The 14237-nt window shown below is 41.0% G+C and overlaps 1 pseudogene; it reads left to right on the forward strand.

Moving 5' to 3' along the window:
* The first annotated feature begins 5969 nt into the window (after positions 1-5969).
* LOC102165624 lies at positions 5970-6941 on the forward strand (annotated as a pseudogene).
* Positions 6942-14237: the final 7296 nt, after the last annotated feature.

The raw sequence follows: 14237 nt of genomic DNA on the forward strand, positions 1-14237 counted from the left end.
AAGGGTACCAAGTAATCGCTAGACAGATGTTTTTGAAGAAAATGAAGATGAAGTGAATCTACTCAAAGAATAAACAAGATAAATCAGTGAAGTAAGACATTTTAGTATCCAAGTTGAGATCCAGAACCAAAGAATAGCTCAGGAGATCCTTTAATGGAGAGGAAGAGTAGGGTATGAGAAGACATGGAGTAAATAAGATGTACAGATACACCACTTTTTTTACTTCTGTATCTGAAACTTTTCACCTATCAGTGTAGTCTAGAAGATTGCAGTATGACCAACAGCAAGGATGGGTGATACTGGTGGTAATGTTTGACTTCTTGTATTGATATGGCACATGGGGAAACCCTCCACAGGCTCCTGTGGACCACAAAAGACAACAAATGCCAAGGCAAATTTTGAGAAGATACAAACACAGAGTGCCTCCCTGACTTCAGACCATACCTACACCAAGCTACCAGAAATCAACACAAGTGTAGCAGGTTGTCACAGGAAACAAAATATAGAATCCAATGAAACTGGGATAAAAAAAACCGCACGAAAAAAAAAACCCCAAAAAAAAATGCACCTATGGTCAATTGAATCTATTACAAGGATGGCAAGAATATTCTACAATGGGGGAGAAAAAAGGGTGCTCTCTTCAATAATTGGTGCCTGGGGAAGACTGGACACAACTATATATAAAAAGAATGAAATTAAACTTCACAAACCATACACAGAAATAAACTCAAAGTGGATTAAAGACCTAAATGTAAAACCAGATACTATAAAACTCCTAGAGGGAAAACATAGGCAGAACACTCTTTGACATAAATTGCAAGAATATCTTTCTTGATCCACCTCCTGAAGCAGAGGAAATAAAAAGCAAAAATAAGCAAATGGATCTAATTAAACTTAAAATCTTTTTCACAGCAAAGGAAACTGGGAGAAAATATTTGCAAATGATGCAACTGACCAGGGATTAATCTCCCAAAATATATAAAACAGCTCATATAGCTCAATATTAAAAAAAACCCAATAACCAATAAAAAATGTCAGAAAGATCCAAGTAGATGTTTCTCTAAAAGACATAGAGATGTCTAGTAGGCTCATGAAAAGATGCTCAACATCTTAATCTAATTATTAGACAAATTGCACATCAAAACTACAATGAGGTACAAACCTCACTGGTTCAAAGGCATTATCAAAAAATCTACAAATAATAAATCTGGAGAGGATGTGGAGGAAAGGACCTCCTACACTGTTTGGAATGTAAGTTGTTCAGCTACTCTGGAGAATATTGGAGGTCTTAAAAAACAAAAAAATAGCCCATGTGATCCTGCAGTCCCACCCTGGACACATCTGAGAAAGCCATAAAATAAAAAGAACGCCAACAATGTTCTATATGGGACATTTACCATAGCCAAGACAAGAGCAACCTAAATGTTCATAACAGATAAGTATAAGAAGTTGTGGTATATTAAACAGTGGAATATTATCAGCCATTAAAAAGAATGAAAATAATGCCACTGCAGGAACTTGAATGGACTAGAGATACAGACTAAGTGAAATAAGCCAAAGACAAAATATAATGATATTTTGTATGTGAAAATCTAATGAAAATAAGCAAATAAGAATAAAAAATAGACCCACAGACAGAAAACAAAGTTATAGTTACCAGAGGGGAAAGGTGGTGGGCAGGATAAATTAGGGAGTTTGAGATTTACACATACACCCTCACTACATGTAAAATAAGATATCAACAAGGATTATCTTACTGCATAGCACAGGGAACTCTCCTCAGTATTCTATAATACCTATGTGGGGAAAAATAATCTGAAAAAGAATATATATACCATTGAATCATTTTGCTATACACCTGAGACACAAATTTTTATATCATTCTACTTCAATAAAAAATTTAATAGAAAGTGAGGAATTAAAAAAAAATCAAGCTAGGACCTCTAGAATTGTTTCTCTCCACAGTTCAGTGGCCCTTGGAGAAGATATCCCCATGTGATTTTTTGAGCCACACTCCTCAAAATCTCTCACTCCCCGGAGCCTACACTCAAACTTTAACAAGCCCTTTGGGACGCTTATCTCATCCACAGCAAGTCTAATGGGCATCTTGAGGCATGGTTTCCAGAAGAGATTCAGGATGTGTCCTTTGGGTGGAATCCCTGATGCCATATATTTAGTATCCTCAACTGCCTCCACCGACCTGGGTCCCCTGGGCTGGGGGGCTGTTTTATCTCTCATGGATGAATCCCCTCTTCCGTCAAACATCTGTACAGTCAGGAAGGGACTGATTCTAAAAGCCAGTGCTAGAGCCCAATTCTTATTTTACTAAGTGGGAAGGGAGGAGTAAAGCTAAGAGGGTTCCTTGAGTGACCCAATAGAGCGGAAAATGCCCAAAACAGATTTTCTTTTGATTCTGGACTCATGAGGATTAAGCAGGATTAAAATGGAGTTCTTAACCAGGGAGCATTAATGTAAAGGGTTCTGGCCCAAGATCTCATCACTGTTGTGGACGGAGAAGCACCTTGATCTGTCATTAGAGGCAGAGGAGGCATAGGAAGGATTCAAGCCACTCCAGTTAGGAGGCTAGTGAAGTTGAATGAGTTAATTTGTCCTGAGGCATGCTGAGGGATGCAAAAATCTGAACCTGCACACAAGAGCATCCCAGAATTCCATGCAGATGGTTGCTCCTGGTGATGCTGTCAGGACAGAACGAGTGTAAAGAGAGGTGACTGGGTGGGACCCCTGCTTCTCCACAGTAAACAGAGATTCCCAGGGTGAGGAAGGACGTCTGGTGAGCCCTCAGAAAAGCCCTGTTTGGACGTTCAGTAGCCAGGGTGTGAGGCAGTGGGACCCTGTCCTGCCCTCTCTCTCACGTCTATGCTTGTTCTCCCCACAAGCCTCTGCAGAGAAGGTTCCAGGTAAGGCACTGTTGGGGCTTGGGCATTCCAGAGCCTTTTATTAGGGATGAAGGCAATCTCTGACATGGTCAGCTTACTCCTCTACCTCAGGTCAGGGGTGATGTCAGGTTGTTCCTTGATGAAAAGCTGCCTGAGGAGAAGAGGAAAAAGTCCCTTGAGGGGGCACAGCTCAGAATGGATGTGAACAGGAGGCTGCCTGTGGGAGGAAGGGAGATGGGACTCAGGTGATGGATCAATGTACGCTATGGACATTTCAGAGAAAGATGGAGACTAGTGAGAGAAGTGTGTGTGTTGAGGGAAGGATACAGGTGCCCAGTAAAGGGAATGTGTGGGGTCTTTCCTGGGCTGCAGTGAACAGAGGGAGTGTGGGAATGTGGGCTCTTCATCCACAGGGAGCTGAGTGTGAAATGACCGTGTGAGGTGACAGCCCAGAGGATGAACTGGGCTGCTTACATGTGGAGCAAGGTAGGGATCATGCCTGCTCTCTTACTGGTCAAATGATACTTCTTCCTTTTTTTTTTTTTTTTTTTGTCTTTTTGCTATTTCTTGGGCCGCTGCTGCGGCACATAGAGGTTCCCAGGCTAGGGTCAAATCGGAGCTGTAGCCACCGGCCTATGCCAGAGCCACAGCAACGGGGGAATCCGAGCCGAGTCCGGCAACCTACACCACAGCTGAGGGCAACTCCGGATCGTTAACCCACTGAGCAAAGGGCAGGGACCAAACCCGCAACCTCATGTTCCTAGTTGGATTCGTTAACCACCGAGCCACAATGGGAACTCCTCAAATGATACTTCTAAACATACTCTCAGTGGTGAGCTCTTCACTCTAAAATATAAGTTATCTGGATGCATGATCATCTAGAAAGATGTTTTGGAGAAAAATCCCAGAAGGAAGGGAGGCATTTGGGGATCACTTTAGGTTTATTTTATTTTTAATTATTATTATTAATTTTGTCTTTTTTTTTTTTTTTTTTTTTTTTTAGTCTTTTCTAGGGCCGCTCTTGCCCCATAGGTTCTCAGGCTAGGGGTCCAATCGGAGCGTAGCCACTGGCCTATGCCAGAGCCCATAGCAATCGGGATCCAAGCCGCTCGTGACCTACACCACAGCTCACGAAATGCTGGATCCTTACCCATTGATGAGGCCAGGGATCGATCCCGCAATCTCATGGTCCTAGTCGATCATTCCCTGCTCCACGATGGGAACTCCACTCTAATTTTTTTTAAAGTTCAGTTTCACATAGAGATCAAGCTCTCATTCGATCAGTGTTCTTGGGAGAATGTGATAGAGGGCTGACTGGCTGATTAAATGTTATAATTGGAGTTGAAACACCCCAGCCCATAATTGGAAGGCTCCCAGTTATACCCAGGACGCATATCTCATTTGCTCTCAAGCACGTACTGTGGTTTGTTATGTGTCTACTTGGTTTCCCATGAACAACCTCTAATAACTATACTTCAAGCCACTTGTTTCAGGGTGAGGGAGCGCTTGGTAAGACTAGTGGATTCCTTGGGCAAGGGGCCCATCCCACACTTGATGTGCTATGAAAGAAGCTTCTTAGTCACAGCAGCTCTGTGTATACCATGAGGCTGAAATACAGGGGTTCTGTATGTCAACAGGGGGTTGTTTGGCAGCAGAGCTGAAGGAAAGGGAGGCAAATCCATCTCCAGAGTGTCCAATCCAGTGAGAATAAATAATTTCCCTGCCTTAATGGCAGCCATCAATACAATGCATCTACCACTCCAGTATCTGGCTGATTCTGCTGGGGATGGTGCCATATCAGGGACTCTGTGTTGGTCTCTGGGTTGGCAGATGGGGCCCCAGCAGAGGCTGAGTGTAGACTGAGTGGACATCCATGGTGAGTGGAAGGCCATGTCACTGAGCCCACGTAGAGCCTCCATCCATGCTGCCTGATCAGCATCAACAGGAGTGACTGAGAAAGTGAGCACCTGACATCCACAGATGGGTATCACTTGGAAAGGGTGACTCAGTCCATGGACAACAGTAATGGGTATTTCTTCCTTGTTTTTCTATGAATACTTGCATGTGTTTGGTCATATCAGGCAGAAGGATGACTTTGTTGTGTTCATTGTGGGATCATGTGTGTTTTAAGGAGATGTGTACATGTGCCACCTTGACAGGAGATCCAGTCTGGTGTTGTTGTGATGTGTCACCTGGGCTAGGATGCCCCTCATCTAACCAGACACCTCTCTGGTGAGTGTCAGGTTAAGGTGGGGCCAGGGAAAGTTGCTCAGGAAGATCTCTCAGCCAGAGGGGAGCGGCCATTCTATCACTGATGACACTGCTGCTGATCTGCTGACTTACCTACCTGGTGGGAGGCAGCCGTGGGCCTGCCATTACTCTGTCTTCCCCAGATCCTGCCCTTAGATGCTCTGACTTCTGGGCTAGAGGGTGTGTGTCTAGCCTCATAAGTAGGGCCCCAGCTAGTGCAAGAGAACCCTGCCAACAAGTCCAGAGGCAAGTGACCTGGGTTTCAGTCTGCCCTTGTGGGATTACTGTCATGTCTGTAGGTTCCGGCCTGACCTTGATCCATATTTTTATTTTTGGCTGCAGCCACTGCCTGGGGATGTTCCCAGGCCAGGAACTGAACCCGAGTCACTGCAATAACTGGAGCCACTGCGCCACATCACTGGATACTTAACCCACTGAGCCACAGGGAACTCTCCACTACCATCCTTTCTATCCATCTTCCTGACTGATGGCTTACCCCATGGACTGCAATTTCCTACACTGGTCCATCAGCATTCCACAGACTGCTTACCCAGCCCCCAAGTCAAGTAAGGCCAAGTTACCATACAATCTATTAAATGTGTACATATATGTTGTGTAAATCTCCCAGTGGTTCAGCTTCTCTATTTAAACCTTGACTGATATGTATTTATAATTTTTTTCATATAAAATCTTGAGTGTACAGGAAAAGCATGTACTTATAAAAGAAGATGAGTATATACATACATATGTGTGTGTCCATATAATTTTCCTTAATGAGGAAAGACTCCGACAGCACCTGGGTCCCCACTTCCTCTTCCCCAGGGCAGAGAAAGGAGAGATGGGCAGAGGAATCAGACCTCCTCTCTGGCTGACTTCATCCTGGAAGGGCTCTTTGATGACTCCCCGGCCCACGCTTTCCTCTTCTCCTTGACCATGGTGGTCTTCCTGATTGCGGTGAGTGGCAACACCCTCACCATCCTCCTCATCTGTGCCGACCCCCGGCTTCACACCCCCATGTACGTCCTGCTCAGCCAGCTCTCCCTCATGGATCTGATGCATGTCTCCACCACCATCCCCAAGATGCCATCAACTACCTCTCTGGCACCAAGTCCATCTCCTTAGTGGGCTGTGCCACCCAGCACTTCCTCTATTGTCTCTGGGTTGTGCCGAGTGTATTCTCCTAACTTTCATGTCCTATGACCGCTATGTGGCCATCTGTCACCCACTGCGTTATGCTGTTCTCATGAACAGAAGAGGTGGACAAGATGATGGCTGTATGTCTTGGTTGGGAGCATCAGTAAACTCTCTCATATCACACAGCAAATCTTGAATGCACTTCCCTTTCTGTGGGCACCGGAACATCCACCACTTCTACTGTGAGTTTCCAGCAGTTTTGAAGTTGGTATGTGGAGACATCACTGTGTATGAATCCACCATGTACATCAGCACCATCCTCCTGCTCCTGCTCCCCATCGTCCTGATTCTGCATCTACGTCTTCATCCTCCACAGTGTTATTCAATGCATCAGCTGGGGTAAGAGAATGCCTTTGCCACCTGTAGCTCTCACCTCACTGTGGTTTCCCTCTGGTTTGGGCCTGCATCTTCTCCTACATGAGGCCCAGGTCCCAGCGCACCCCATTGCAAGACAAAGTGGGTTCTGTGTTCAACAGCATCGTTACTCCCACCCTGAATCCTCTGATCTACACTCTCCGGAATAAGGACGTGGCAAAGGCTCTGAGGAAAGTGCTGGGGAGAGAGATGATCACTCAAAATCCTCAAGAGAGGTTGTCCTGAGTGTGAGTTGAATGGTTAAAACCCTTAAATTGTCCTCAGTAAATTTCAAAGAATTTTCAAGGGACCCCATCCCTGATGACTACTGCAAAATTATAAGTGATTAACAAACATTCCAGTATTCTAACCTGGTCTCAGGCAGCTAGGCACCATAAGAACTATTGTAGTCTATTTGAGCTGCCCTAACAAAATACCCATAGTCTGGGTGGCTTAAACAACAAACATCATTTCTCCCAGTTCTGGAGTTCTGAGAAGACCAAGGTCAAGTCTTGGAACATTCTAGACACTCTCTAGTTTTCTTTTGGATCTCAATTTAAAAGTGACCTTGTCCAAACATGCCTCCTGATGACCCTGTTTTAAAGCAGCATCTTCATTCTGCATCTTCGATTCTACCTTGTAAACCCTAATTTGCATGATTTGCAAAATATATTCTACTTACTGACTGCTTTATTAGAATGAGCATTTCAAGAGGCAAGCATTCTACTTTGTTTACTATTCTCACCCAAGCCAGGAACCAACATGACATGAAATAATTACTGTTTGTTGCATGGATTAACAAAAGGGCCAAGACTGTCTTACCATCTCACCTGACATGAATGTTATTCAATGAAGAGAGGAAAGAAATTTATAAATAATAAGTAGATCGCTTGGTAAGACTCATTTTCTGAGATAATCTGATATGAATCCCATGTAAATGAAGCGATCTGACATCTCCGTGAGCTGTCCTGGAGTCTGGTGGGCTGAGGGATGCCCAAGTGAATGGACAATTTCTCTGCCTTGCTTCTTCTATCAGCTAAAAGTTTTGTTCAGTCCAGGGACCATCTTCAGAAGAATAACACAGTGTTTGCCAGCAAGGTTATGCTTTCTTTGACAAGTTGGTATTTTCCCTTTGAGAAAGAGCTTTTGGCATTCTCAAGGTGATGAACTAAGATGGGCTATTCCTCATGATCTGAGTGCTATCTTTCCCATACAGCCCTCAGTTTGTATTTGCCTTGTGACCTGCCACTATCAGGGAGAATTAATTTTCACAGAAATGATGTTTGGCTTGTTTCTGAAGGCATAAATATCCTGAATAAACTTCTAGAGAGAGTTAGATAATTCCAATTAGAGCTGGTTTTTCCTCTGCTACCTCTCTCTCTCCACACATAACTAGGGCCTTGTTAGGAATGCTCTAAGATTATTTCTGAATGAAACAACCCAGCTACCTTGATGGTGGTTATTCATGTATTGCTGTCATCTGCCAAAAATAAAGAGGACAGTGGTATGTCCCTATGACCTCTTGGGAAGAGATATAACGCTATATAATTTTAATCATTTTGATATATTCTGGACATTAACCCCTTATATATAATTTTTCTTTTTTTGGTCGCCCCAAGGCATATGGAGTTCCCAGACCAGGGATCAGACCTGAACTGCAGCTTCAATCTATGCCAAAGCGGGGGGAGGCCAAACCTTTAACTCACTGTGCTAGGCAGGGATCAAACCTGTGAACGTGCCTCCTGGCCCTAGAGAGACACCACCCATGGTGTTACACCACAGAGGGAACTCCTGTTAACCCCTTATTTGTATAGTGTTTACAAGTATTTTCCATCATTCCCTAGGTTGCCTTTCACTCTGTTGATTGTGTCATTTAATGGACACATGTTTTAAATTTCTGATACATTCTCATTTATGTATTTTTAGTTTAGTTGCCTGTGGTTTTGGTGTCATATCCTAGAAATCATTTCAAGTACAGTGTCATGAAGCTTCCCCCTATATTTTCGTCTAAGAGTTTTATAATTTTAGCACTTACATTAGGTTTTTTATACATTTTCAGCTAAATTTTGTATATGGTATAAGGTAAGGTACAGTTTCATTCCACCTACCATAGAAATCAAATGGAATAAATATTTAGCAATTAACTTATCCAAGGAAGTGAAAGCTTTGCACACTGAAAACTACAAAAGTGATGAAATAAATTGAAGGGATGTAAATAAATGGAAAGATCTCCTGTGTTCATAGATTAGAAACTTAGTATTGCTAAGATCACCTTATTACCAACATGATCTCCGGAATCAAAGCAATCACTACCTAAATCTCAATGGCATTTTTTTTTTCAGAAATAGAAAAATGGGCAAAGGGAGTTCCCATTGTGGCTCAGCAGAAATGAACCTGCCTAAGAGGTTCATGAGGATGTGGGTTGGATCCCTGGCCTCACTCAGTGGGTTAAGGATCTGCAATTGCCATGAGCTGTGGTATAGGTTGAAGACATGGCATAGGCCAGCAGCTGCAGCTCCAATTCAACCCCTAGTCTGGAAACTTCCATATACCACACCTGCACCCCCCACCCACCAAAAAAAAGGCAAAGGACTTGCACAGACATTTTCCCAAACACGTTATACAAATGGCCAACAAGCAAATTAAAAAGATACTCAATGTCATTAGTCATCTGGGGTATGATTAAAGAAAAATCATCTGAAATTGGCTTAATGTATTGAAAATAAGACCCAAAATGATAAACTTCTAGATGAAAATACATGGGATAAGCTCCTTTATATTAGTCTTGGCAATATTTTTTGAATATGACATGAAAAGCAAAAACAACAAAAGCAAACATTTACGACTACAACAAACTAAAAAGCAGAAGCTTTTCACAGCAGGGGCACCATCAAAAAAAAAAAAAAAAAGGGAGGGAGTTCCCATCATCATGTCTCAGCAGAAACGAACCTGACTAGTATCCATGAGGATACATGGGCTTAATCCCTGGTCTCACTTAGTGGGTTAAGGATCCAGTGTTGCCGTGAACTGTGGTATATGTCACAGATGTAGATCAGATCCCACGTTGCTGTGGCTGTGGCTGTAGTGTAGGCCGACAGAGATGGCTCTGATTTGACCCTAGTCTGGGAACTTACATACTCTGTGAGTGCAGCCTTAAAGAAAAAAAAAAAAAAGAACAATCTAGAGCATGAGAGAAATATTTGCAAATCATGTATCTGATATAGGTTTAATATCAAAAATATATGAAAAACTCAGGACTCAATCACAAAAAAGCCAACAATCAGATTTTAAATTGGACAGTGGAGCTGAACAGACGTATTTCCAAAGACACCCATGTGACCATGAGGAATGTGAAAATGTGCTCAACATTACCAATCATCAGGGAAGACAAGACAAATCCACAATGATGTATCACCTCACGTCTGTTAGAATAGTTCTTACCAAAGGAGAGAGAGATAAGTGCTGGAGAGGATGTGGACAAAAGGGAATACTTGTGCATTCTTGGTGGGAATGTAAATTGATAAAGCTACGGTTGAAAAGAATCTGAATATTCCTCAATAAATGAAAGTAGACCTACAAGATGATCTAGCAATTCCACTTCTGGGTATACATTCAGGGAAGTGAAATCACTATCTTGAAAATGTATCTGCTACCCCTGTTTATTGCAGTCTTATTTATAACATCCAAGGCAGGGAAACAACCTAAGTGTCTACGTATGTACTGCAAGAGCACTCTAAAAACTCTCAACTTTTAGATGCAGAGAACAGATTAGTGACTGCCAGAGTTGGCTCTGGGGGTGAGGGAGTGGATAAGGAAAATGCGGCATATATACACAGTGGAATATTATTTAACCATAAAAAATTAGGAATTTTTGTCATATGTGACAACAACATGGAACTTGAGTGCATTATGCTATGGGAAATAAGTCAGACAGAGAAAGACAAATACTGTTGATGTCACATATATGGAGCCAAAAAACCCTCTCAGCTTTTATTTTTATTTTTCTTATTTCTTTGACTGCGCTTGTAGCATGTGTAAGTTCCCAGGCCAGGGTTGATCCCATGCCACAGCAGTGACAAAGCCAGATTCCTAACTTGCTGTACAGCAAGAGCACTCCCAAAACTCTCAACTCTGAGATATAGAGAACAGATCAGTGACTGCCAGAGTTGGCTCTGGGGGTGGGGGAAATGGGTGAAGGTGATCAAAAGGTAACAACTTCCAGTTGTAAGGTCAATGAGTTTGAAGGATCTAATGTATGGCATGGCAACTGTAGTTAATAATAGAGAATTTTATACTTGAAAGTTGCTAAGACAAAGGATTTTTAACGTTCTTATAACAAGAAGGACATTCTAACTCTGTGACGTGAATGAACTAAACTTACTGTGGTAATGTGGTAATCATTTTGGGTTATACACACATAGCAAATCATTATGCTGTACACCTGGAGTAATAAAATGTTATGTGTCATTTATATCTATTACAACAAGAAAACTAAATCTCACTCTTTAATAAAAACAAATAAGTGTTAACATGATAAGATGCCACCACATGCTTATTGAGATGACTATTATTAAAAAAGCAGAGACTAGCAAGTGTTGGTAGGGATGTGGAGAAACTGGAATGCTTGTGCACTCTTGGTGGGAATGTAAAATGGTGCAGCCATTAGAGCAGACGATTTGGTGGTTCCTCCAAAATTAAAAAGAGAATTACCTTGTGAGCCAGAAATTCCACTTCTGAGGACATGCCCTAAAAAATTAATAGCAGGATTTCAAAGAGGTATGTGTATGTCTTTGTTCACAGTAGTTTAATTAACAACAGCCTAGCAGGGGAAGCAACTCAAGGGCCCATTGATCAATGAATGGATAAACAAAACATGGTACAAAGACAAATGAAGGAATATTATTCAGCCTGAAAAAGGAAACAAATTCTGACATGTGCTGAAATGCATGGATGAACCTTAAGGAAATTATTCTAAGAGAAATAAACTATTCATCAAAAGACGTAGTTTATGATTCTATTTCTAGGATGTACCTAGAGTAATTCACAGAGAAAGAAAATAGAATGGTAGAGGCAGGGTCTGGGGAGTCATCCCATCTTTACAGACTTTTATTTTGAGAAGATGAAAAGAGTTCTGGAATTTGGTTGCACCATCATATGAATGTACTTACCATGGGACTGTGCACTTAAAAATGGTTAAGACGGTAAATTTTCTATTATGTATATTTTATCACAATTTAAAACACTTATGTAAAGAACTTAACTTGGGTTGAATACAGGGCATTCTTCTCATTAATGGCATATTTATTTCAATTAAAAAAAGATGTAATAAAATAAAATTAAAAAGAAAAAAAAGAGTCATCAAAATCATAAAATGTGGGCAAGGGATGTTAGGAAATAAATAGACCCATTTTTTGTTTGTTTCTCTTCTTAATTTTAATGTAGTAATGAAGTGTTTGAACCTACAGGATCATCAGGCTAAAACACACAATTATAGGAAGGGGTTAGCATACTTAAAAAACAGGGCAACCACAAGCCAAAACCAAACATTGCATTCGCAAAAAATGAAGAAAAAAACCAAAACACTCAAGCAGATAATAACCGGAGACCATCCAACCAAAAAAAGAAGGGAAGAATGGAGAACCATAGAATCAACTGGAACACGAGGCTCAAAGTGGCAATAAATAATTATCTATCAATTATCACCCTAAATGTCAATGGACTGAATGCTCCAATCGAAAGACACAGAGTGGCTGAGTGGATAAAAAGGCAAAAACCTCCAATATGCTGCCTACAAGAAACTCACCTAAGGACAAAGGATACATACAGATTGAAAGTGAAGGGGTGGGAAAAAATATTTCTCTCCAATAGACATGACAGGAAAGCAGGAGTTGCAATACTCATATCAGACAAAATAGACTTTAAAACAAAAAACATAAAGAAGGACAAAGAAGGACACTATTTAATGATTGAGGGATCCATCCAAGGAGAGGATGTTACTATCGTCAACATATATGCCCCAAATACAGGAGCACCCAGATACATACAACAAATATTAACAGACATAAAGGGAGAAATTGATGGGAATACAATCAGAGGAGACCTTAATACCCCCCTCACATCAATGGACACATCCTCTAGACAGAAAACCAATAAAGCAACAGAGATCCTAAAGGAAACAATAGAAAAGTTAGACTTAATTGATATCTTCAGGACACTACATCCAAAAAAAGCAGAATACACATTCTTCTCAAATGCTCATGGAACATTCTCAAGAATCGACCACATGTTGGGACACAAAGCTAACCTCAACAAATTTAGGAGCATAGAAATTATCTCAAGTATCTTCTTTGACCACAATGCCATGAAATTAGAAATCAACCATGGGAAAAGAAATGAGAAAAAACCTACTACATGGAGACTAAACAACATGCTACTAAAAAACCAATGGGTCAATGAGGAAATGAAGAAGGAAATCAAAAACTACCTTGAGACAAATGATAATGAAGACACAACCTCTCAAAATCTATGGGATGCTGTGAAAGCAGTGCTCAGAGGGAAATTTATAGCAATACAGGCCTTTCTCAAAAAAGAAGAAAGATCCCAAATTGAACAATTTAACCCTCCACCTAAACGAATTAGAAAAAGAAGAACAAAACAGACCTAAAGTCAGCAGAAGGAAGGAAATTATGAAGATCAAATAAGAAATCAGTAAAATAGAGATTCAAAAACAATAGAGAAAATTAATAAAACCAAGAGCTGGTTCTTTGAAAAGGTGAACAAAATTGACAAACCCCTGGCCAGACTCACTAAAAAGAGGAGAAAAAGAACCCAAATAACCAAAATTATAAATGAAAAAGGAGAAATCACAATGGATACAGCAGAAATACCAAAACCATAAGATTGTAATGTATACATGTAAGGATAACCTGACCCCCTTGCTGTATAGTGGGAAAAAAAAAAACCATAAGAGAATACTATGAACAACTATACGGCAACAAGTTTGACAATGTGGAAGAAAAGGACAATTTTCTAGAATCTTACAGCCTGCCAAAACTGAATCAAGTAGAAACAGACCAACTGAACAGACCAATCACTAGAAATGAAATTGAAGAGGTCATAAAAACACTCCCTACAAATAAAAGTCCAGGACAAGATGGCTTCACAGGTGAATTCTATCAAACATATGAAGAGGATCTGGTGCCCATCCTCCTTAAACTCTTTCAAAAGGATGAAGAAGAAGGAATACTCCCAAAGAAATTCTATGATGCGACAATCACCCTAATTCCAAAACCAGACAAAGATAACACCAAAAAGGAAAACTATCAGCCAATATCTTTGATGAATATAGATGCAAAAATTCTCAACAAAATCTTAGCCAACCAAATCCAACAACATATCAAAAAAATTATACACCATGACCAGGTTGGGTTCATCCCAGGTTCACAAGGATGGTTCAACGTATGCAAATCAATCAGCATCATACACCACATTAACAAAAGAAAAGTCAAAAATCATATGACCATCTCAATAGAGGCAGAAAAA

This window comes from Sus scrofa, unplaced genomic scaffold (assembly GCF_000003025.6).
Source record: "Sus scrofa isolate TJ Tabasco breed Duroc unplaced genomic scaffold, Sscrofa11.1 Contig1202, whole genome shotgun sequence".
Lineage (NCBI taxonomy): Eukaryota > Metazoa > Chordata > Mammalia > Artiodactyla > Suidae > Sus > Sus scrofa.